General features: G+C 45.9%; 1 protein-coding gene across 2 annotated transcripts in view; it reads left to right on the top strand.

The window, feature by feature from the left end:
* Positions 1-25,863, top strand: part of PRKG1 (protein kinase cGMP-dependent 1) — a 497,789-nt gene that overhangs the window by 34,681 nt on the left and 437,245 nt on the right. The gene's annotated exons all lie outside the window — the stretch shown is intronic.

The raw sequence follows: 25,863 nt of genomic DNA, 5'->3' as shown, positions 1-25,863 counted from the left end.
CCGGGTCGGGGCACACGGACGGCGTGGGGGGGGATTGGGGGGGCAGCCTGGCTCCTTCCCGCCTCCATGGCAGCCCCCCCGGTCTCCCAGCAACCGCCCGAGCGGCCGCCCCGCGACCCCCGCCCCCTCCTCCCCGCTCCTCCCCGCCCCGCCGCCCTCTCTCCGCAGATATTTTGCCCTTTTAAGGCGAACGGCCGCGGCTCCGGATTCAAAAGGGAGAAAGCGCGGTGGGGCCGAGGAAGAAAACCGCAAACCTCTCCCCCCTCCCCCCCAGGAGCGGGGAGCGGGCGGGGTGTGTGTGTGTGTGCGGGGGTGGGGGGGGCTCGGTGCGTGTCTCTGGGAAGCGTCTGCGGTGGGATGAGGTGGCCCAGAGGCGTTAATGGCCTCGGTTAGACCGTCGGGACAGGGCATGGCACCTGAGATAGTGTGTGTGTTGCTGTCGGGCGTGCGTGTCTGCCCCCGGGTGGCTCCGGCCCCGCAGCAGGAGCCTGGAGCCGCTGCCCTGAAGGGTGAGACGCGTTGGGAGCCCCGGGAAGCCTTGGCTGAATGCTTTGCAGCTCGAAATTTTAATTGCTTGCTGCGTTAAGTGCCTCGCGGTGGCCTCCCGCGGGGTGTTGAGGGTCACCCCCTCCCTGGGGGCAGCGCTTCGTGCGGTCAGTTCTCTCAACGCCCTTTGCGATGTTGAAGTCGAGGAGCAGCTCCCGGCTTCAAGCACTGAGGTGACCAAGCGTTTCTCTAGGAAGCCTGGGCTTTTCTGCTGGGAGCTGTCACGTTCGGGTGACAAGGAGCCCTCAGGGATGAGTGTTACTGAGGGGACACGGTATCTTCTGGTGATAGGTGGGGTGGTCGTCGTCTTGGGTGCTTGCCTAAATGTGTAACTGCACTAATGAGCCCTTCTGATTGCAGCACCCCGACGGAGAGGAAGACATGAGCAGTGTATTTTGCTTACCTGTACTTAAAATACAGCCCAGGTGACCTGCCCTGTTAGTGGTGGGCGTACCTGGAGGTGACGCACCTCAAGTGGTTTAGTTTCTTGGGGATTCTTAATGCCTAAATGTTGATGTTTCTTATGCTTTTCTACCTGCAGCTGCAGACGCGGCTTACACAGTGCTAGTGTGTGGTTCAGGGGAGGTCCTTGTCCTGGATAAACAAATGGGAGACAGTCTTGATGACATTTTGATGTTCAAGATAGCTGTTTGTGGTAGTACCGGAGGTTAAGGTGGAGAGGACATGGAAGCAGAACAGGAACTACCCAAATACACAAAGAAGGGTTGACTTTTTTTTCCCCAGGGTTGACTTTTTTTCCCCATTCGTGACCAACCTCATGAGGTACCTCTTGAGGCAACAGCATCCAGCCTTTGATTTTGACAAGGCACTGAAGTATTAGCCTCTTTTCCAGCTTTATGCAGAAGTAGGAGCACTAAGAGGACACAGAGGAAACCCTCTGGTTGTCTGGTAGCCTGTGGGGTTTTTTGCAGTTAAGTGGTTCTGGGTGTCTCCTCCTGATCTGGAGGAACACCTGAGGTGGCGGGAGGTTGGTAGGATCAGTAGTAGCAGAAAGTCTGTTAGAAACAAGGAGGAGTGATCGTGCGGGCCATGGTAGGTATCTGACACCTGTGGGCCTGTCTCTGTGCTGAAGTGTCTGTGGGAGCTGCTGTGGTTCCATGTAGAAGATTCTGGGTTATAAGATGGTTAAACTCCAAATGGCTTTTAAGCGTGAAAGTGAATTTAATTGCCTCGTATGGAAAAAATACCATTACATTTCCTGCAAGACCTTACCTTGCACACAAACCCCACCATACATGTGTGTAGTCTTAAAGAAGTAACTGTTTCAGAGTGTTAAAGAGTTTTAGTTGCTGTCTTATTTTGTCTCTAAACTGAGTTGTTTTGTTATGTTTTGTTTTGTTTTTTGTTTGTTTTGTTTTTTTTAAATGTGAAATGGAACTTTGTGAGTTCACATGAGGAGCTGGTGGCTAAAACACATCCTGTTGTTTTTCTCCCCAGTTATGAGACCAGTGAGAGGAGTCAGGCATTGGCATCTTTTATCAGTCTTCCTATTCAAGTGACTAGAAGCCACTTGTCTAAAAGAAGTGGCTTTTTTTTTTCTTTTTTTTTTTTTTCCCCACTTCCCAAGGGAAATGAATTGCAAGAGGTGACTGGAGTAAATGGGCACGGACTGTGGAGAAAGCTGGATGTTTTTCCACAGTAGAAAAATGCTGTGATAAATCCTTATCTCCTCTTCATCTTCTGCAATCCCTGCTCTGTTTGTTTTTCCACACCTTTGACCTCTTGCAGGATATATCCTGGCTGCTAACAGCCTGTCAGTGTGAAAAGAACACTGTGAAGACTGAGTTTGAGCCAACTTCTGGTTCCAATTCAAATTTTTATGGAGCTACAAACCAGAGAACAGCTTTATAAACTAGGAAGCTGCTGCAACTCTGGTCTCTTTGCTCTCATTATTTTGTCCTTGCCATGGGAAAATACCTAGGACTTTGATTTCAAAAAGCAGTTTCTTTTTGGTGACTGGCAACTGCTGTCTGCTTTTTTAGAAGGCTGTGTAATCAGCATATTTTGTTTTCCAGAATAGGAGGGGGGGAAAAAAATCCCCACAACAGTGAAGAAGCAGAATGTAAAAGCAGAAAGCTGGTGAGTGTGAAAAAGTGTGTAGGGCCCCATCTTCTCTTGTCAGGGGTGGTGTGCACCCTGTCATTAACTGAGAGAAGAGCAAAATGCTGGGTCATTTATAGAAAATGCTGAGTAAAATGAAAAATGCCTTCTTTTTGGGAGTTAACAGACTTGGGAATGCTTGGAATCTAAAGTTGGGGAATTTGCCAAAGTCCCAGAGATTCATTTTTTTTTTTTGGGGGGGGGGAGGAGCAGCCTGTGAGTTGCATGTAGGAGTTCTGGTTTAAAAAAAAAATAAAGTACTTGGTTGCATAGCCTTAGGGAGTGTACAACATACATATCAGAGGTTTAACAAGATCCCTTCAACGGCCAAATTGGTTCTTTGAAGGAGAATGTGCACATCATGTGGACTAGAGGCATGTTTTAGAGTCATGATAATAGTAATAAAACCCCCAGAAATATTTGAATAGCACTTTATATTTAGAGTGTTTGCATAAAGTTACCTACTGATATTTAGAAATAGTGCATATGCTGTGGTATCCAGGAGCCATCCATTCATTAAAACTCTCAAAAAAATAACCAGAAATGACCACAAGCCCAAGTCCTTTACTTAAACCCCACACTTTCCTCTTTCTAAATAATGTGGAGGATGGTTGCACGATAGTTTAACCACTAGAAACTGATGGTTGAGATGACTGAGGGACCTGCTGTGAGATGAGACAAGGGGTGAAATTCTGGTTTTGGTGTTGCACTGCAGAAAACATTGTACCAAAAGCAGATGTAGAGGTGCAACTTTAATATTATTTTTTTTCCAAGGTGTAATTCAGTGTGGTGTGTCCAGCAACCTGTTTAAATGTGTTTAGCATTTGTTTGAGAGTAATTAACTGCTGTGGCTGCTTTTCTGTGCTATGTGATAGAACGTTGGGTGCATCTGAATGTAGTTTAACATTCAGATGTTCTGTAGAAGAGTTGATGTCTGGAAGGATCTGCCAGTTGTTGATGGAATGCTGACATCCACGAATGTCAGTGGGGTTTTGGTATGCAGGGTTTAGGGGGTTAGGACTGTAATGTATGTGGCAAGTGATGAGCCAGCACCTCTCCGCTGGTAGGAGGTCTATGAGAGAGGACAACGTGCCCATTGAACACAGGCTTGGGGAGTGATCTCCTTTAGGCCCACACTGAGGAGCTTCCCTCTTGTCTTGGTGGCTACCGAGGGGACAGACTCTCCTGCTGTTCTGGCCGTGCGGTGCCACTCAAACCCTGCTGTGGTTTTGGTGCTTGGCTTCAGCTGGCTGGTGGGCATGGACAAGCTCTCGGATGCTGTGAAGGACAGCCATCTCCTGTAGCAAGCGCTGCTGGAGCTGGGTGCATGGGACTTGTTGCCTACCCAGCAGAACAGACCCAAGCTTCTCAAATCTGCAGAGCTGCATCGTGAGCCGGCTCCTCTCTTGGCTCCTCAACCACCAACTTGCCCTGCTTCTGTTGGCACAGCAGGGCTGTGAGGGGTGAGGTTTCGCTCTGCAGGGTGATACCTTTCCTGACAGAAGTTCTAACATGTCAAGGACATCAGTGAATGCAAGTCAGTCAAATGTTACTTTACTGTGTTCTGACAGGTCTGGCTTGACAGCGGTGGTGGTGGTTGGGCTTTCCTTTACACCTTGGAGTCAGTGCTGCTTTTAATGCCTCATGCAGTGGCAAGCATGAGGTTGCTGATAGTTGGGTTCTTTGTGTGATCCAGCCTTCTGAGGTTTTGGTTACTAGGGGTGGTAAGGAATGAGGATAATGTATTTAGTCATTATGCAGAGGGCGAAGATTTTTCTCCATTGGCAAGTAGTGTTCCGGGTCATCTCTGAAGTAAGCTTGTTTTGTCAGCTAATGTTTATATTCTAAGGACCAGAGGGGTTTTATTCAAAGGAAGGTAAAAAAAAACAATGCACAGGACAAAGCTATTAAAGCCACATGCTTGTTTTGTCTTTTTTCTGGCTGATTCTTGCTTTGTTGAGTGACAGCAGGATTAAACACGGCTACAATTTCAATTATTTTTAGTTCTGCTTAGTAGCAATAAGCAACACATACTTCTCTGGTTTTCTGCTGCTTTTGGATGTTATTTTAGCAGTGCTGTGCAAATGCACTATGTTTTAAAGCAAAGTAGTTCTGTTCAGAAACTATTGAAATCTTTATGGTGGTTACGTGCACAACAAAACTATTCAGCAAGTGTAGTAGTTTTAGGCAAGCTTAGAGCACTTAAATGAAGGTGGTCATTAACACAGAAATATTTTTCACGTTGTAATACATCTCCATAAATGCATTTTCTACAGAATTAATTTTTTTCCTCTTGCCTGTATTACTGTAGGTGGATAGTTTTAAATCACATCAGCAAAAAATTAGGTCCCAGACCATGGACACAACTGCTTTCTCTTCAGGCTCTCTGTGAAAATAGTCCTGAGCTTTAGCTTCCTGTGTGTCTAAAACACAGTATGTGTCTTACATGTCTGAAATGATTAAAAAACCCTAATAAATCCAGGTCAGAGTGCAGATACTGAGCAAAAATGTACATAGTAGCACAGAATTTAGATTAGCCAGCTGTTCCCAGCAACCTGTGTTGCAGCCTTGCTGGGAAGGGCACTGGACCTCATCCCTTTGCTGAACACTGTCCCACTGAGTGCCAGATGCAAAATATGAGTTAAGGGGAAAAAAAATTGCTCCTTTAGAGAGTGAAAAAGGAAGAAGTAACTGAATGTGAACCTTATCTTAAGGTAAGGGGTCCTGGGAAGCTGTGCTTTTTGAACTGGAGGTGGTGGTGGTTTAAATGGCACTTAGCTGTTGTAAATGGTACTTGCTGGTGCCTGTGCTGCTTGTGTTTCTTCTCGTTCGGCTTTTCATGGTGCCAAAATGCTTGCATTTGTAGTAGGCTAAAGGATAAATATTTGTATACATGTTTTTCATCTCCTGCTTTGCCATTGCTAGGGGGTAGGTGCAGGCAGAGGTCCCTGACAGTCACGTTCTGTGTAGCTTGGCATTGTTTTGAAGGGCTGATAGACCAGGGAAAAGCAAAAGTATTTGCTACGATGGCATCTGAAGCAGCAGAAATCATTCCTTTCTCCTTCTCTCAGCATCTACAGTAAGTGCTTTGGTTGCAAATGTGCACTTTGCTTGGATATGTACCCGGTGTCCTGACCTCCTGAACATCTGGAATTGTATGAAGGTCTTTTATAACCAGTCTTCTATATACCTGGAAGGGTTTGTGCCACGGAGATAGCTCCGGTGTACTTGTGAAAGAGCAAGCACAGGACTTGCATTTTGCAATGCTCATGCAGGCATTGGTTTCCTTGGAAACTACTGCCTGAGCACGTATAGCCAAACTTGGAACACTGGTGCCTGGTTTCAAAGTAGAAAATGGGCTCCCAGAGTTGAAAATTGCAAAGTAGGACTGGGATGTTTGGGCCGTGCTTGTTTGTTAGGAGCAATCTTGAAGTAGGGTGTCACTGAAAAATGCAACACTTCTCCAGCCTGGAAATCTGTTTCTTTCTCCAAAATTCTGTTTTTTTTTTATTTGGTTGGTGAGCATATTTATTCAGTGTGTTTCCTTTTAAACATACAAACTGTGGATGTGCTCTTCAAGGTGGGCTTGAAGTGGATTTGAAAACTGCCCAGCCAGGCCAGCTCATTTTGTTCACTTATTTACTGTTCTGTGAGGTGGTGATGGTGGCTGATCTGAAGGATCAAGAGAAACCATAATGTACCTGTCTGTGGCAAAAATCAACCTGGAGCCTTGCAAATACACGCTTTGTGTTGACTGTGATATCTGAGGTTCAAGAGAAATGTATGTAATGACATAGTGTGTGTGCATGGATGCACTCACCCATGTGTCCATATGGGAGTACATGCCTGGAGAAGCTGTGGAGGCCTCATCCCTGGAGGTGTTCAAGAGTTAACACAACTATTCCAGGAGATGGACTTTTATTAGGACAGAGAACAATCACACTTCAATGTCGGCGGAGTATGTGGAATTTTTTCCGGTGCTAGCTGAGCTCTGGGAATGTCATGATGCTGTTGGCTCCTGTGGCTCAGCAGCCACAGAGTGTCACTCAGACCGAGGAGCAAAAGAGTAAATAAGTGGTGACGTGGCTGTGATGAAAATCTAAAGCCATTGCTCCCTGCCCCCTGTGTAAGTGGGTCCCTGGGATCTGTCCGGGGCTCATTACTATTTAAACTGCCTGTTGGATGTCGATTGTGTGCAAAGATCCAGCGGGTGAGGGGAATTCATTAGTGCTCTTGTAGTCCACAGGCTAAAAGAGGAAAATAACTTTCTTGGTGGGTAACGTTTCTGATGAATAGAAGAAATCAATCGCGGCATGACTCAGGCAGCAGCACATCAAGGCAACAGCCCAGCACTTAACGACGGTGTAGATAACCCAACTGTGATGCAAATAGTGCCGTTCAGCTCTAGGTTTGTGCTTGTTGGAAGCAATAGCTACAGAGATGCTTTGAAAATCAGGACTCTTAAATGAACCTGAGGAATTCCTGTAGGTAAAATGGAAGACCCGGCGCCCTCCTTTCTGAGTTGGAAATCCATAGGCAAGCGAGTTAGTGTCCAGCTCTTTGCCTGGAAGCCTCGGTATTGCTTAAATTAGTGGAAGCCTGTAAAGGGGTCACACATGAGGTTTAAAGGTGGCTAAACTTGGTCACATAGAGGAGAGACATCTTCTGCCAGCTACTGTGTTTTGTCATTTTATATAGACATACATATGTAATGCACTAAGCACAGAAATGATTTGGCCACCTGATAAATGCCAGGGCACCTTCAGCAGGGCTGCTGGATGTAGCAGCTCCCTTCTGCTGGGCAGCCAGACCCCTGCCCAGAGGCTGAGTGGTGCAGGGCCAGGGGCAGCAAGGGCTGGGGAGGAGGCTGGAATAGGCAAGCAAGACAGAAGGGTTTTCTTTCTCTTCCTTCCTTAAGAGGTGAGGGAGGAAAAGCTGAGCGTTCAAGGCTTTGTGGAAGAGGGGCCTGTGGAGGAAAGGGAATGATTCTCCTTTCCCGGTTCTCTGCAGTGACCTGCAGCTGGATGAGAATCCACAGGGTGGGATTGTGCAGTGCCAGGGGTGGGCTGAACGCATTGCATCTGTTCCCTTCCCCTCCACTGCCAGTTTCCCACCTGTGTCCCCCGTGTGTCTTCTCTGACCCCAGTGTGGCACGTGCTCTGCCACGGTGCTCCCAGGGCCCTCTGCATTCATGCCCCTGTCCTTTCTGCCCACTCTGGCACTGCAGACTGCACTTCTCAGGAAAGCCCTCACCATCCTCTTCTCCCTCTTCTGAGCCCTCAGGGTCTCTTATTCCTGCTCCTCCTTCTGCCCAACATTTTTCTCTCTTCCTATGGGTGTTTGTCCTACTCTTCCCTCTCAACCCCAAAGCTCTCCCTTCTACAAAGCTGTCCCGTCTGGTAGGGTCCAGACTTTATATTTCCCTATAAAAACTGCCTTGTTTCTCCTATGCTCCAGGAGAACAGGCAGCCTTCAGAGGCGATAGCACAGGAGACTTTGTTTTTCCTGACAATTCAGCTTTTCTAGTGTGTCAGTTTGTACCAAATCAGTCGACCTGTGACTGATGGGATGTGACGTCCTGTGGGCCTCCTGTTTTGGGCAAGCAGCAAGTCTGTCACCTTGGCTGCCTGCACCTTACTCAGCTCAGCCAAGAGATAGCTAATACCTGTCCCCTGCCCTCATCACCAAAAAGGGCACAATGCAGGAGAGCGTGTGGTGTCTGGGGCGTTTAGTGGTAATGGCTTTGAGTTGCATTGAGAAAGCATCAGGGTGTGATGGCTGAGTGTCACCCTGTGTGACTCTGTGCTGCTGGATGAAGTGCTGCTCCATCTCCAGAAGCCTGCCTTGGCCATTGCTTGTCACAGAATCACAGAATCCTATGGGTTGGAAGGGACCTGGAAAGATCACCCAGTCCAACCCCCCTGCCAGAGCAGGGTCACCCAGAGCACATCACACAGGAACTTGTCCAGGTGGGTTTGAATGTCTCCAGAGAAGGAGACTCCACTCTGGGCAGCCTGTTCCAGTGCTCTGTCACTCTCACAGTAAAGAAGTTCTTAGTGATATTCACATGGAACCTCCTATGTTCCAGTTTGCACCCATCACCCCTTGTCCTATCACTGGATATCACTGAACAAAGCCTGGCTCTGTCCTCCTGACACTCCCCCTTAACCTATTTGTAAGCATGGATGAGGTCGCCCCTCAGTCTCCTCTTCTCCAAGCTCAAGAGCCCCAGCTCCTTCAGCCTTTCCTCATCAGGGAGATGTTCCACTCCCTTCATCATCCCTGTGGCTCTGCCCTGGACTCTTTCCAGCACTTCCCTGTCCTTCTTGAACTGAGGGGCCCAGAACTGGACACAATACTCCAGATGCGGCCTCACCAATGCAGAATAGAGGGGGAGGAGAACCTCTCTTGACCTACTAACCACACCCTTTCTAACACACCCCAGGATGCCATTGGCCTTCTTGGCCACAAGGGCACATTGCTGGCTCATGGTCATCCTCCTGTCCACCAGGACCCTCAAGTCCCTTTCTCCTACCCTGCTCTCCAGCAGCTCAGCCCCCAACCTGTCCTGGTCCATGGGGTTGTTCTTCCCCAGATGCAAGACTTTACACTTGTCCTTACTATAGGCCTGCCTGGGGACAAACTAACAGCAGCTTCTCACTGGTGGGGAGTGGGCTGATGGAAGAGTGGGCAGGTAAAAATGTGTGTGGGGGTGTGCATACCTTCATGTGTAACCTGTGTTCTGAGAGCTCAAATGTATCTACACTTGCCAGATGTTTTAAAAACTAGTTGAATTGGAGTGTGTGTATAGATATAAGTAAGTGGGTTTTTTCCCTTGCACGTCTTTGCACATTGAAATCTTGTTAACACAGCAATGGCACGAAGGGGAGAACACATCTCCTACTCATCAGATACTTGATTGCTTTCTGTTTTCCCAGCAGAAACTGAGCTCTGCGAGGCACACGAGAGAAGCGAAGCATGGAGAAGTGATGGCTCTTCTCTATTAGCAGTTTACCCAAACACAGATGCACTCAGATAATGAGCAGGCTGGGAAAGCTTAAGTAAAGCAGATACTCTGGTTTTACTTGGTGTTGCCTTGGTTCAGAGGAAGGCACAGCCTCTGGCTCTCACTTGGAGTTGGACTTGTTGTTGCAGGAATATAATTGAGGTTTTGTGATGCTTCTGCTTGGAGAAGGGACACAGGTGGTGCAACTCTTACTTTGCTGCTTCTTAACTGACTCTGACAGGGCATCTGAGTGTTGGCAGGAGGAGCTGCTGTGGCCTTTTTTCATTTTTTGGCAGCAGTGCCGTGATCTGCTGCCGGGTGGATATTGTCTTGTGGCCCAGCAGTCTTTCATTAGTGGAGTCCCAAGGGAACACTAACTATCCATCTGATTTCCCTTCCCTGATTTGTGTGATTTATTAATGTGCCTGCAGGAAGGCATGCACCGTCAAGTGTTCTCTGCAGGCATGGCCAGCCTGGATACCTGAAGATGGGAGGCAGCAGTCGCCAGCATGGGTTTGTTTTGTGTGCCACTGCTGCTGGTGAGGGACTAGGCACTGGGGAAAAGGACAGTTGGGTCTGCATGGTGGCAGAGCTGACCTCTGCTCCTCTCGTGCAGAAAGCATCTGCTCTGCCTTCTGCTTTGCAAGTGCTGTTATCTTCTTATCAGCCCTCGTGGCAGGTACTTCAAGAGCATGTGTTGTCCATGAGTAGGAACAAATTATCACGTCCCCCTTAAATGTCCAACTTGTTTTTTTTCCTTTGGATTTAGTACATTATTTAGGTAAAGCAAGTCCAAAAGGGACATAATCAAGCAAAGCTCAGCTTTTTGATTTTGTGCCGTTACACTTGTGCAGACACAACAAGAGCGTGCATTGTTGGTTTGTTTTTGTTGTTGTTTTTATATGAAAGCCAAAAAGAGCCCTAGTAGGAAACCACCAGCCTGGTAGTCAGAGCAGCACTAAGGATGTATAACCCCCAGTTAAGACATTATCCCAGTATTTGCTGGTAGAAAAGGAGAAGCTTCCATAAGGAGTGAGGCAGCCCCATCAGCACCGTGAGTACAAATGCCTGGGACACCTGACTGAACTGGGGCAGGGCCAGGGACATGAGTCCAGGTCACTCCAATTTCACCTTGGGAGCAAAGTGGCTATTTTCTTTCCTTGTTTCGACTGGAAATTCTGTATCTGAGCTATAGAGGACACCTTCAATCGCAGGTTTAATCAAAACAAACCTGTTTCCACTTATTTTTTTAACTTTTTCCATCACAAAATGTTCTTGATGGGTTCTGTGACAGGCAAATGGGATAAATTGGAGCCCCGTTGGTTGCTTAAGCTCACTGGATTTAGTGGTCAGCAAAACTTTGGCTGTGGGGCTAGTATTGAAGAAATCTACTGCTCAAATACAGTCAAACAACCTTCCAGAACATTGTGACAGTTGTTCAATCGATGCAAAATTTATGAATATGCAGCAAACAAAATGTAAAGCTTTGTGGACTTGTGCCCTGTTTGCATGGTACAGGATCTGGAAGTGTAAGTTAGGACAACCTGACTTAGGCACTGATGTAAAGCAGATGTCTTAAGGATGGTTAAACAGCTATGCAACAGTGGATGCTTGTGTAATGTACTAAGAAGGTAGGATTTTTACATATATTTGAAGTTTTAATGTGTGCTGGAGGAACCTTTGGAGGCTTAGGTGCTAGTGCCTGAAGTTTCAAAAACTTTCATATTGCGCTTGCACAGCTGGAAGCCTTCAGCTCCATTAGCTATTCTGCTTCCATTGGTCAGCACTTCAAATATTTTTTTACCTTGTTCATACTGAAGAAATGATACATCATGGGGGGGAATAATATTCCATGATTTATCCAAGGCTGCCAGGTCCTGAGCGTGGAGCCTGAACATCACCCCTTGCTGCTTCAGATCTGTCTCTGGAGACGAGCAGCACTACCTCCTGTTGTCTCTCTGACCCTGCTGCACAGGTTTGCTTCCTTCCACCAGCACCATCTGCTTGTTTTAAACCTTTCCTGTGCTCTGCACCGTTTTGAAAGACCTAAAAGTCTGGGGTTTTTATCCATTTGTGTTGACAATCCTGAGATCGCTCAGACACAACCATTCAGTGCCTTGATACTATTTTGTCTGGGTTGTTTTTGTAGACTCAAGTGCACTTTCCTTCACTAGATACATTGAGAATAAAAGACCTCAGTTAATCAGCATGAAAGCATTGGAGAAAAATTGGAGAATAGGATTTGGGGTTTTTATTTTGAGTAAAAAGCTATCCTTCAGTTGCCCATGGCCTGTGTTTTTTTAGAAAAGCATCTGTTGTGCAGGGTGGGACTCTTGAGAAGTCAATTGTCTGTGCACTTATCTAAAGAGGTAAAGCAGATGGCATGTTGACATGTTGGTAGAACTTCAGCAGGCAAGGTTTGGTTGAAATGACTTTGGAAAAAACAGGTAGCCTTAATCCTAAGGTAGGGTAATTTTAATAACAAAAAAAGGTTTCCTAACTAATCAACCTGTGGCCCATCTGGAATAGCAGCCTCCTGATGTGCCCTCTTTGATTATTAGAGGCTTGGTTCACAGCCAGGCATAGCTGAGCAGAGCTCCTTTGTTTAAGGTTAGGAGCTCATCCTTACTGCTGGTGCTTCAGCTGAAAACTTAATTTTTATACCCAAGACTCAGGCGAGGGCTCACGGTCACTTAAGGGCAGAGATTTGTGCTGGGGAACAAAAGCAAATTCCCCATCAGAGAATGTAATAAAATGGTGATGCTACAGCTGGTTCCTTACGGCCTCTAAATATAGGCAAAAGAGCATGTAGTAGAGAAAAATGTTTGCTGAGTTAACTGGGCTGTGTTTAGGTGCCAAATAAACAGATTTCTGCCTTTGACCCTTCCTCTCACACCCTCAAACCCGCTTTTTATGCTGGCTGCAAATGTCTGGGCTGTTGGTGGCTTCTGTTCTTTGCAAAAGTGATTCTGAGTGGTAGGGAAAGGACATCTGCCACAGCTGAAAACAAGGAATGGCAAGCTCCCAGGCACACAGCCCCATGTCCAGACTTGTTCTCTCTCCTCAGCTCTTCATTAGCACAGCATCCATTGGCTGTTTTGGGGACAAAACAATTCAAGCTTTTAAAAAAACCTAAACTCTGCAAACCTCTTTGTGACCAAAGCCTCATCAATCCATATAGGAAGCATGAGCTAAAAAAAACATAAAAGCATCTTCCCTTGTATGATGCATTTTACATCACATTTTGAGCTTGCAGTGGGCTCTTCCCCTGGCACCACTGGTGGTCAGCCCTTCGGTCATGTATGCATAAATTAACTTGTTTTAAAGGAAGTAAACAGCATAGTCATCTTGCCAGAGCAGATCAGGAGAGGGAGCCTGCAGATTCTCAGCCATCCTCTTCTGTGTTTGACAAGGATTTCATCTGCCCACGTGAAGTGCTTCTTGCTACGTCAAGGATGGCCAGTGTGCAGTTAGTTTATTCCTTTACTTTTTCATTTTCAGACATACTCATGCTGTTGATGAGGTTTTTGCCTCCTTAATTACAAGAAGCTGGGCAGCTTGGGGCACCTGACGTATCTGAGAAGAGAATTGTGGCCAGCACAAGCTTTGCTCTGCCCCCATCATTGCAGGCTTTGATCTGTCTGGCTTTCAAAGCTCATTAACCAGCATTGTCTTCATTTTTATATTCCACAGACTATGTTAACTATAATTCCTCCATAAGCATGAGCACTGGGTAATTAGAAATTTGATGTCATTCCTAATTAAATAGCAAACTACAAGGCAAGCCTCTTCAACAAAAACAGGACACTTAAAATTGCAGTGCTCTCATTGAAGAGGCATTGATTTTCACATGCAGAGAAGCTTTCCCCAAGTTTCCACTTAAATAAGAAAACTTGAGACAGATATAGGCTAATGACAGATTTATTTAAAGTTTTCTTCTTAACCTGACAGTAAATCACACAACAATGTTTAAATTTGGGCTTCGGTCTAGTAGAGATGTGCCAAGAGCTGGCAAGATTTCTATATGTTTTCTTTTTCTAGTCTAAAAACTCCATGGAGCCTTGCTTGATTCTTGGAAGGTGTAGCTGGTCACTTGGGATTTCTGCTGTATAACTTCCAGCTGGATGTGCTGGGCATATCTGTCCAAAAAATGAAATTACCTGCAGGTAGCAATTCTGCCTGACACTTCTTTGCTCTCCTTGACCTCTCTTGCCTCTACAGGCTTCTCTGAATTGCTTGGGGGAGAAATATGACAACTGTGAAACCTTCCTCAGCTGCATTTTTGATTGTACTTGTATTCTTAGATGTTGGTGTGATGGTACAGCACAGCCCTCAGCTCTCAGGCTTTCACTGGACCTTAGAAGCTGTGTTAAGAGACTCTGTGAGGGTGGTGAGAGCCTGGCCCAGGTTGCCCAGGGAAGCTGTGGCTGCCCCATCCCTGGCAGTGTTGAAGGGCAGGTTGGATGGGGCTTGGAGCAACCTGGTCTGGTGGGAGGTGTCCCTGCCCATGCAGGGGGGCTTGATCTGGATGGCATTGAAGGCCCCTTCCAGCTCTAGGTGTTCTATGAAATGTCATCAGGAATTCAATTTCCTAACCAGGTCCAGTTGAAGAATTTCTTATTATTGTGGTTTAAATGCAAGTCATGGCATGAAATGCTGTAACTGGGATTGGTTTAGATGGGATTTCTGCCCTTGCTTGTTCACTGTTGGTTTCCTCAGAGTCCTGGCTGGGCTTTTTGCAGTGCATCTCCACAGATACTGCTATCTGTGTCATGTAAGTGGTCTTAGAGGCCTCTCTGTGTTTTACTGTGACATAACAATCAGTATGATCATCAAACCTGTGTATTTCGAGCTGGTTCCTCACTGGATAAAGATTAAAAACTGTCTAGCTGGTTCTAATGAAACCAAGGAAGATTTGAGCATTGTCAATGTTTATGTTGTTGACTTCTTGTCTGACCTCAAAATAATGTGTGAAAGTATCAATCGTTGGGGCATCCTTCCATGATGGGAAGATGGCAGAGATGAGGCTGAGGGCAAAGGTTTTGTCCCAGGGGCCCAGGTTAAGCATGTGAAATCCTGCTTAGCCCCCTTCTTTCCCCCAGCCCCTTTTGCTGTTCTTGGCAGTTGACTTCATTGCCCACAAGATAATGCAAAGCCTTCCCCTTGCTTGGCAGCCCAGCAGGATTTATAGCTGTGGCTTATCCAAACAACCTGTAAAAATGTTACAGAGTGTTTAAAAAATAATAGTTGTTATAATCCAAGTAAAGAACAAATAAACACAAGTATTTCTGTTCTCGCAGAGTGCACAAAATTGTGTACATACCTAAACTCAGATTGGAGAGGGAAAGAAATGATTCTGAGATATTTCCCTCCCCCCTGTCTGAAAGGGGCTGTCTGAATAAAATATTCTGTTTTAATAATACAGTGATGCTAGGCCTCCACAGACTGACTGACTGACTCCACAGCACATGACTTACTTGACCTTTATAAATAGACCAGCACTGTATCTCTATTGCAAAAGAGAAGTAGAGGGTAGCATGCAGATTTATGAACCACCACATACAGGAACTGGGGGATTTTGTTCCTTGAGCAGAAAGGCAAATTGCCCAAGGAGGATTTGGACAGAATAGCACCCTATATACCAGCTCTCTCGGACTGCTGCCAAGAAATGCAGATACACATACATAAAAGCAGCAGATGAAAACAAACTGTTGTGTTCCTGAGGTCTCTTGCCTTGGCTTTGAGCAAGAGCACTCGTGAGTTCCAGCAGGAGCGAAGTGCTGGGATTTGCTGAGCACCTTGCTAAGCTGGTGCTGCTTTTTGCATCCCCTCAGGAACCTGACACCTCATGCTGCAGAGAGCTTTTGTCCTAAGGGATGCCAGGGTTAAATAATGACAGGGTTAAATAATTTTATTCTTGCAACAGGGACGTAAAATTGACAAAAGGAAGCAAAACGAAACAGTTAATTTAGCTGGAAGAGATGGATACTTGTTACTTAGTGTTTCATCTTCATTCCTAGAGTGAAACTGTCTTGTAGCAACACAAGCAGAACTGAAGTGCATTTCCAAAGATCTGTCTGTTTAGCAGAGCTATCTAAAGTTGTTTTGTCAAGTGAGCAGAGGTGTTTCATTTGAGACAGGTGAATCCTGCATGACCCAGTGGGTGCATGAGGGTAGATAAACTGAAGGCCATAAAAAATAGAGGATGTTTCAGACTTGCCAGTCAGCCATGAGGAGCAATGATTTGTGTAGAGATCAGCTGCTGCTGCTTGGTATTGTCATGGAGTTTTCTTTTTGCTCTGGCTGCTGTTGCTCTTTGCTAGCCAGAGGAATTCATAGCCTGAATTGGGATTAAAAAAAAAATAAACACTAAAAGTTCTGCTATTTGCTCACTGACTTCAAAAATTTGTACTTTTTTGTTCCATAAACTCACTGAAGGGAGGTGTTTTGTTAGGAGTTTCAGTGTCAGTTACTTTCATTGCTCGTTGGTTTAACACTCACTTGGGCTGATGTTTCTAATCAAGTTCTGCTGTGAATATATGGTTTATTAATATATATGCAAAGAGCTTGTATCTGCTGTTGACTTAGAAGCAAAGAACTGTTTGAGCATCTTTAAAATGCACGTAAATGTCTTTTGAGTGACACTCTCTAGGTATCTCAGGGTTAAATGGGATCTGAAATGATTTCAGCTCATTCCAGGAGTTCCTGTTTCCTACACCAAAATAGCTCGGCTCCTTGGCACGCACATTTTCTCCATCTCTTGTTAGCTCTTTCTGTGTATTCCTTCATGTAAATATTTCCTCAACTCAGCCTGCAGAGCGTGGAACGAGCTCAAAACGTGGAAGACTCACAGCGGTGCTTTTCAGAAAGGGACCCAAACTGCATTCCTGGTCCTGTAAAATATTTGGGACAGAGGAAATTAACTGTTTCCCTGGAGAGCCATGTGTGCTGCAGTGGGAGGACCACTGGTTCCACCTCCTTGTGATACACTGATTTAATGTTCTCCTTTTTTTGTGTGTGGTTTCTTCCCCCTCTTTTCCCACCAAATCTGATGCAAGTACCTCTGCTACTTCTTCCTTTCCTGTTCTTCCACGTTAAACCTTTAGGGTCCTTCTGGCTCCTTGCAGCCCCATTTCCAATCTTCCTTCAGACCTTTTGCCTCCTGGCTCTGGGGCTTGGCTTTCTGCTGCTCTCCTGTTGCAGGCTGAGCTTTCTGGTTTGCTTTGGATGCTCTTTGAAGCAGGTCTTGATGGACTTGCCCAGTGGAAGTGGGGAAACAGTGAGAGGCAGGAGCTTGCCAGAGGGGAATAGGAAGGGAGAAGCTGTCTGGGAAGATGCAGAAGTGGAGGAGCATGATGGAGAGGTGGAGGGAAAGAGAAAAGGAAACTAAACTAGAAATTTCAAGCAAGGTGCTCAGGCAAAAAAAAAGAAGATGGTCCAGAATTGTTGCAAAGGGAGCAAGCATTTCTGAGCTTGAAGATGGTGTGGGAAGGTGATGAGACATAATGGGGGGTGGTGGTGTGTGGAATTGGAGAAAGAGTACAAGATAGTAATGCAGGGAAAAGGAAACAGTCACGAAAGTACATTAGGCATGTGAGCAAACTTGCCTAATGTGCTCATATGATGGAGATAAAGGTGCCTCAATTCTGTGTCCTCTTCTGGCTTCTCTTTTCTGTCACAGTTCTCAGCCTCAAAACCTGTTTCTTCAGTGCCCTCATTTAGAGCCTTCCTAGGAAGAAAAGGTTTTCTATGAAGGACCTGGGCAGCAGACTGACAGCACTTTTTTGTTCTACATTTTGGGGAGTAGGGGCACTGGTAACTGCCCATGGCTGTAGCTTGTGCTGTTGTAGTGGGTGCTCTTAAATCACTCCACAACAAAGTTTGATGTGCTCCACATCACACATTAGAAGTATTGTTGGAGAAAAGCATATGCCTGAGCTCCTGTTGGCACTCTTGTGGTAGTGAAGGGTGGGATAGTACTGACCAAGGGTGGCTTTCACCTGATGCAACAAATCTTAGATCCAGGACATCGTTTGGTTTTCCAGGCCCTACCATGTGAAACTGTCTAAGGTGACCATCCCAGAGGCTTGAGGATTAAAGATACAGTCCTTCCTAAAGCTTTTGAAGCTGTCTTGAGTTCCTCTTAGTGGGATTTGAGTAATCTTTGCCTTTTCTCTAATGTGTGATTCCTTGCTCTTTCAAATCCTCATTGCCCTGTGCATTCATGGATTAATCGACTTGCAAATTAGCACAAGTCTGTCTCCTCTGCTCTCATTCTTGTGTCATCCCATCCCATGTCCATCTGGATTTCTTGCATTTGCTGTGGATGAAAGGGAATTCCCCCCATCCCCTGATGGACAAGCTGCAGGTCCATTTCACACCCTCTGTCTCTAAGAACAGAGCCTTTTTCACTGTCTGCAGAGTCCATCCTGTCATGGCAAGTATGTATACTTCCCATCACTCCCCACCAAATGAATCTTGATGATCCCTGTTTTATTAAAGGAATGGCTTTCTTGGCTTACTGAGGGAGGTAGAATAGCAATCTGCTTAATGCATGCTGCTGTCTGTCCTCAGGAAACAAGCAGTGCTCTTGTTCCTCATTGAAATGGTCCTGTTTGTAAAGAGGAGAGCTTTCCCTTCAGAATACCTCCACATCTTCCACCCTGGGATTATGGCTTGCTGGGCTGTAACACTAGGTCACAACTGCTCATAGGGGCAGCCCTGTCATACTGAGTGATCTCCAAAACTTGCTCAGCAGGATTGTTTTCCTGGTGAGCATGTTGCTCCTCTGCTGGGCAGGGCATGTCTGTGCTGCTACATCCTTCATCTTCAGATGTCTGTTCCCCTTAGTGTTTTCTGAAGACAAGTGATACCGTGCAATGTGAGGTTACTAGTATGCTGCTTGTGGAAAAATACCCTCCCACTTGCAAGAAATACAACATTTCCCCCTCAATGTCCTTTCAGGCTGAAATTCCTGGGAGCATTCAACTCCTCTGGAGGACATTTTGATCAATTTGATCAGTTATTTTATCAGATCAGTTATTTTCATCAAAGAAGGGCCGTTTCCTCAAGTCCTTGAAAGCTCTTCATCTTTTACTTGCCTGCTGTCTAAATTTGCTGCCTCTCTTCTGATATTTGTCACTATTATTCTTCAAAACAAGTTCTTTCTGGGTAGGGTGGGTTGCAGGTATCCCTGGAGTTTCTCAGGTAGTTCATGGGAATTAGGCAAGTTTCTCTGACTCTCCAGCACATCTCCTCTTGCCTCCTGTAGATTGTTCTTTACTCAGTAGTCCAAGACTTTATGACCACTTGGCCCTGAGGCTGTAACTTCTCAAGCCTTGGGTCGTGTTGGCTTTTTTTGTGAGAAGCCTGCTTGTCTGGAGGTAGTGGTCACCTTGTGCTGCTCTCATGACTGCTTGGAAGCTGGGTGTCCTTGTCCTAGCCCTTGAACTGCAGGCCCATGGCCGTGCTCCTCTGCGAGAACAATGTACAAGTCCGTGGCCTTCTACTTCAGAGTCTGTATGTTTTTTTCAGTTACAGCCAAAGGAAACATCACAAGTCTGGGATTCTTAGTAGGCTTCCTGAAACAAGGTCAGCAAGAGCGTGTCTGGACAAAAAAGCATCTTACTTGAGGCAGTTGCTGTTGGGGTATTTCTTCAGAGGTCAGTGGGATAGTGACATCAGTGCTCATGCAGTGGAAATACACATTACAAGGTAATGTTTCCAGAGCAGCTGTGGCTGGCCCATCCCTGGCAGTGTTGAAGGGCAGGTTGAATGGGCCTTGGAGCAACCTGGGCTGGTGGGAGGTGTCCCTGCCCATGCAGGGGGCTTGGAAATGGTCTTTAAGGTCCCTTCCCACCCAAACCAGCCTGGGATTCTATGAACATTTTGAATGTGACAGTCTCTCCCTGATCTGAGTTTGCAGGGCAAGAAGCTGCCCTGCTGCAAGCCCCAGCCTCCCTGCTTCTCCACAGACACCTCACGAGCTTCCTGCTGCTGTTCTTCCTCCCTTTAAATGTTGTTAAGTTGTATGGTTGTTGAGAATTCATAATGCCTGCCTGGCTAGAATTAGCAGGCTAGACAGAGTCATCATGATGGTGCTCCCAGAACTTGGCTCAGGATTGCTGTATCCCAAAGTGACCCTTCTGTAAGTAGATATCATCGACAGCTCTTGCCTTTAAATCCCTGCAGGCTGCTCTTGGTGGGGGGGTGTGTTATTTAGATAATCCCACACATCTCTCAGATGTTCCTGTCTCGGAGCATGACTGCTCATGTCAGGCCTTTGACCGACTCAGAAAGCAGGAAGACATACTTCTCCCTAAAATCCCTAAGAATATTTATTGGACAACTACAGCTCTGAGAGCTTGTCTGCATTCTGCTGTCACACACCTGTGGCATTTAAATCATGGACTTCTCCAGGCAGCTGGAAAGCAAAAGAGCTGAAGCAGCTTTCCCAGTGACAGCCCCATCCATCAGAGGTGGTAGGTGAATCAGAGTCTAAGTGATGTTAAATCTCTGTCACTTCTTTTTCCCCTCATACGTCACATGGTGTGTGAAGCCCTGTGCTAAACTTACACTGGGAGCAGCTGTCGTGACAGTGTCACTTTTGGAGTCCTTATGCCAAGGAGTAGCAAAGTGCTTTTGCAGAGGACATTCATTTCACCTGGACAACTGTGCATTTTGAAAAGCTTGTCACTTGTTAGGAGCCTCCAAACCAAGGGATGAGAGTGAGCTGTCTCTGCTCAGAGGTTTTCTAATTGGATTTCTGCATCTATTTAAATTAGGTTATCATCCACTTGGCAGATTTCCTGCTTATTCCACCAGGGTAAAGGCCACCTCCGTAGTGGCTATCAGTAAGTTTCTTCTCCAGGGCATCATGAATGCAGTTCTCTGTCCACGTGGTCATTTATCACTAGGAAGCCACGCAGACCTCAAAACATGCTAATAAACTTGGAGGAACTGGTTTAGTTGCCATTTAGCCAGACTGCTCATACCTGCCTGCAGTCAGAGATCCCGGTGTGGAGCTGCCCAGAGCGGATAATTGTTTGATGGATGCAGAAACTCTTGCCTTTAAAGTAGGTGGTTCTTTTCAAGATGCATTGACGTGACCTTCAAGCTGTGTTGTCTGCATCTCTGCGACTCAGTCTTGCTAACTGAGCTCCTCCTGGAGGAGTCTGGATTGTTGCTGGATCCCTTGGTGTTGCAACATATTGGGTACATATGTTTGCTATTTTGGTGCACAAAGTCTCCAGCTCAGTCAAGCTGGATGTGAGCACCGAAACATTGGGATAATGCCCCTCAAGTCTCTGCTTTTTTTTTTTGGCCAGGAGTCTCTGAGAGATACTCTATTTCTCCTTCACCATGACGTGTTTTCACCTAGAATTGGCTGCCCAACACTTCTGCTGTTTGCTTCTGGTCATCAAGTAGCTGCTTCATCCTGTTTGGAGGTCTTGGTTGTGGTTTCTCAAAATGAAGCTCACGTGGGAGTTCCTCGGAGGTGTCAGATATTTCAGAAGCAGGCAAATTGTGTTGGCAAGAGCAGACTTCTTTTTTACTGAGCTTGCCAGCTTTTCCAGTATCTAAACCTGGGGTTTTGTGGGATGCAAAACACTAGTCTAGAAAAGGCTGGTAAATTAGGATCTGTGGGGTGAGACATGTTAAAATGCAAAAGTTAGCCAACCGAGGGAGAATATAAAAATCCAGTGTTTTTATACTAATGACAATTGTCAGCACAGGTGAAAGGGGATTGAACTTTTTTTCTCTTAAGTTATTTTGCTTTTTAAATGTCAAATGCCAAGATATGATGAAATGAACAGCAGTGTAAATGAACTACATGTTTTGGTGATATATTTAGAAATCCTAAGTCTGATTGACACATCCTCTACAGAGCAACTTGATTCTGCAACTCTAAGCTGTATTAAAGTACAAGAAAAATTAAAATGGGGAGGGGGTGTTTTAATTTTGTGCAGGCTTAGATCAGGGTACTTAGATCAACTTCCCCTGTTTCTTGGCTCTTTAATCAAAATGACAATTAAAAAAAAAATAAAAATTAGTGTATTGTTCTGAAGAACATGTTCTTCCATCCAACTAAGCAGTAACAGTTTCAGCTTGAGATCCTGATCAAATTTCAGACTCACAGACTGGTTTGGGTTGGAAGGGACCTTAAAGATCATCAAGTTCCAACCCCCCTGCATGGGCAGGGACACCTCCCACCAGCCCAGGTTGCTCCAAGCCCCATCCAACCTGCCTTTCAACACTGCCAGGGATGGGGAAGCCACAGCTTCCCTGGGCAACCTGGGCCAGGGTCTCACCACCCTCACAGCAAAGAATTTCCTCCTAATGCCTCACCTGAATCTCCCATCTTCCAGTTCAAAGCCATTACCCCTTGGCCTCTTGCTACATGCTCTGGTCGAAAGTCCCTCCCTGACTTTGCTGAAGCTCCTTCAGGCACTGGAAGGTGCTCTAAGGTCTCCCAAGAGCCTTTCCTACAGGCTGAACAACTACCAGTTTCCTCTTGCATCTTGAAGACAGGCAGTGGGTTGCATGTTGTGGGAAATCAAGCTCTGTAAAGAAACTCCACAAATATATTGAAGCGCCTTCACTTCATGTTACTCTGTCCTTGGACTCGAATCCCACTCTTGTTCCCAGTTAATGAGACAAGAATAGCTTTCTGGAGTTATACTTAAAATTCCCCTTTAGAGACATTCAATGTGGTCTTTATCCATAGCCAAAACAAACAGCTCATGTAGAGTTAGCAACTATTAATGGCACCACAGGCCAAACAAGACCCAGATTTTACCAAAAGGTCTGGGCTTTTCTGGACGACCCTCCACCTTCCTGTGATCGACTTGGCACAAGGAATTCTTCTAACAACATAAAGACTTTGGCTGCAAAACCAGCTTTCCTGAGGGCTACGGACTTCAGGTTGGTGCTTGAGGGACCAAATAATAATCTTGGAAACCTTTAGTGCCTCTGTTTCTTCTGTACAAACCTAAGAGATGACTATAAGATGTAACACAACCTCTAGAGAAGGGCTGAGGGCAAGGAAGAGATTTTGACTGCTGTCTCTCTCTTGTTGATGGTTGTTTTGATCTCACTGAAGGCTTTATGATTTTTGGCTGTTAGTTTTGAACCTCTGTATGTTTGGCCAGGCCACAGTGTTCATAAACAGAGCCAAGAAGATAAAGTATGCAGACAAATACATGTGGGATCTATGGGCCAGTTGGGGATTTGAATAATTTTATAGTAAGAAATATCAAATTTTTAATTGCTGTTTAATGCTTACAGAAGTGAGGCTTCTGGATTTCCTGCTTTCTGGAAGGTGGGGGCTTTTCTGTGTTGAGGGGAGCACCTCTATAGAGAGCTTTTAAAACACCTGATTCAAATGATTACACTTGTCCACTCTTGGTTGAAGTGCTCAGTGAGTAGACACATCCTTCAATTGGAGATTTTCTTTTAGTCCTGTCAGTTGAGGAGATAAAAAGGTTCATAACTGGTAACTTCAGTGTGCTGCTGTTAACTGGAGCAGCGTGTGAGCATATGGTCTAGTCTTACGTACTCAAGGGCTTACAAACATGGTTAAAAGTTCTGTGAATGTGGGCTTTGAGCAAAGAGCTTCCCCAAACCTGGGGGAAACCGGCAGCCTTTGCTTTTTGTGCTACTTGGAATGGCTGTCCCCTGAAGAAGTGGAGGTATGTCTGGGTAGAACTTAAAAAATAATCTGTTTTAACACTTCTTGCAGGTTCTTTGTATCCTGCCGAGTCGTTTCCTGGCAGTCTGGAGCAGGCATAGTGCTTGGCCATGTTTTCTCTTTTTAAAGAAGTTTTTTTTTTTTTTTCTCCATGGCCACATTTTGCAGAAGTAAACACTTTTAAACATTTCACCGTGTGGATTTTAAACAGATGGTTGTTGAAGGGATGGTCTGGACTCTTGAATCCCTCATCATGTTCTAGGTCAGAGGCTGCAGATTTTTTCCATGTTTCTTATCTACTGAAATCAGTTGAACTCCTTGATGTAGAAGCTCCCCAGAAAAGTAGTGCTTGGGCATGAGGTTCTACAAATACACTTGATAGGGCTGGTGGATGGATGTAAAGGGTGTACATGTGTATTTAATTTGAATTTTTACAGCAACGATGAAAGGGCCAGGAAGTGATGCCACTGGTTGTAGTAGCTTTATGCAGGGTTTCTCATATGAGTAAAGAAGGCATTTTCATCTGCCAGGGAGTGCACTTGTGCTGGTTTAAACCTCAGCCCTGGCTGGGAGCTCTTTCTCTCTGCTGGTTGAATTCCTGTTTCCCTCCTAAATCTGGGGCTTTAGGTCATCAGCAGTTGGCTGACTCTTGGTGGAGGAAGTTCCTGAAAAGGATCCTCCTTCCCCCCACTGGGGTCAGCATAGAAGTTCATATCGAGGGCTTTTATTTGAAGTTTGGAGAGAGGAACAGCTAATGAAAAGGTCTTGTGGTTTGTTTGTGTTTTCTTCTTCTCAACTATTAATACAAATGTACCTTTTCTTTCCCTTTTTTCATACAATCATGGAATGGGTTGGGTTGGAAGGGACCTTAAAGACCATCCAGTTCCAACACCCTGCATGGGCAGAGACACCTCCCACCAGACCAGGCTGCTCCAAGCCCCATCCAACCTGCCCTTCAACACTGCCAGGGATGGGGCAGCCACAGCTTCCCTGGGCAGCCTGGGCCAGGTTCTCACCACCCTCACAGGAAAGAACTTTTTCCTGATGTTCAACCTGAATCTCCCCTCTTTAAGCTTCAAACTTTTGCCCCTTGTCCTCTCACTACATACCCATGTAAAAACCCCTACCCCAGCTTTCCTGTAGGCCCCTTCAGTCATTGGAAAGTTGCTATAAGGTCACCACAGAGCCTTCTCTTCTCAAGGCTGAACAACCCCAACTTCTTCAGCCTGTCTTCACAGGGAGGTGCTCCATCCCTCTGATCAACTTCATGGCCTCCTCCAGACATGCTTAAGGAGTTCTATGTCCTCCTTATGTTGGGCACTCCAGAATTGGACACAGACATTTTGAGACATCTTCCAGCCTGCCTGTCTGACACCTTGCTTTTCATTTGTCTTGCTGGTAGTCAGAAATGGTTTTGGTTTAGAGCTGTGGTGGTGTACTTGTGAACACCATAAAACACAGATCTGCTTCCATCTGCTCCCTGTTACCATGGTCTAAATTGTACTCTTAATTTCTTATTGCTCTTGATCCACCTGTGCTTAATCAGCTCCTGCCAGCAGTAGATTACCTGGAGAATGACACCTGTGTTGCTACTGCCACACCTTTTGAGCCTCGGGTTCCTGCAAACTCCATTTCCTCTTCCTAGATTCAGCAAGTGGCTTTTCCAATGTTGAAACAAGACCTTTTGGGACGAAGATTATCTTTTTGTTCTAATATCTAAGGTATGTACCTCAAGGTACAAATCTAGCATGGAGAACATGGTTATTTTGCTGTAGGTGAGGAGCCTGAGACGGCTCTTCATTCTGCTCTTTGTAAAATGTGAATTCCTGTCAGGATAACAGGCTGTAATACAGGGCTTGGTATTGGCATTGCAAACCACTGCAGCATTAACTGTGCTTCTTATCTAGGGCTGTGTAACATCTCAGATTATTTTCTTGCATCTGCTCCAAACCAAAATGTTTCTCTTCTGCCTTCCTGCTTGCTGAGTAACCAGCAGCAGGGTTTGGAGCAAAATACTTGGCCAAATTCTGCATTTTGTGGCCACTGCAATGAGGAAAAGCTGTAACAAACCTTTTCCAGCACAGCTGAAACACAGCTTTTGTGCAGAGCCCCTGGCTGCTGGGACAGAAAACAGGGCTGCATTTTTTTTTCTGGCCATTTTGCTGCTCCTGAGCTGTCATGCTGGCTTGTTGGGGTGGTTGGTGGCTGGCTCTGATCTGGCCAGAGGACCAGAACAGCCCCCAGTAAGGATTAGGAGTTGTATAAATGAACACACATTTCTATGCTTCTCTTCTGAGAGGAACACTGACGCTCCAGAGGCCTGAGCTGCTGTTCAGCGTGACCTGGACAGGCTGGAGCATTGGGCAGAGAAGAACCTCATGAGGTTCAACAAGGGCAGGAGTAGGGTCCTGCACCTGGGAAGAAAGAACCCCAAGCACCCCAAGGTGAGGGGTGGACCTGCTGGAAAGCAGTTTGGAGGAGAAGGATCTTAGAATAGAGA

This window comes from Apus apus, chromosome 4 (genome assembly GCF_020740795.1).
Source record: "Apus apus isolate bApuApu2 chromosome 4, bApuApu2.pri.cur, whole genome shotgun sequence".
In the NCBI taxonomy this organism is placed as follows: Eukaryota; Metazoa; Chordata; class Aves; order Apodiformes; family Apodidae; genus Apus; species Apus apus.
Note: the sequence above shows the minus strand (reverse complement) of the source record. Positions and strands in the feature narration are given on the sequence as shown.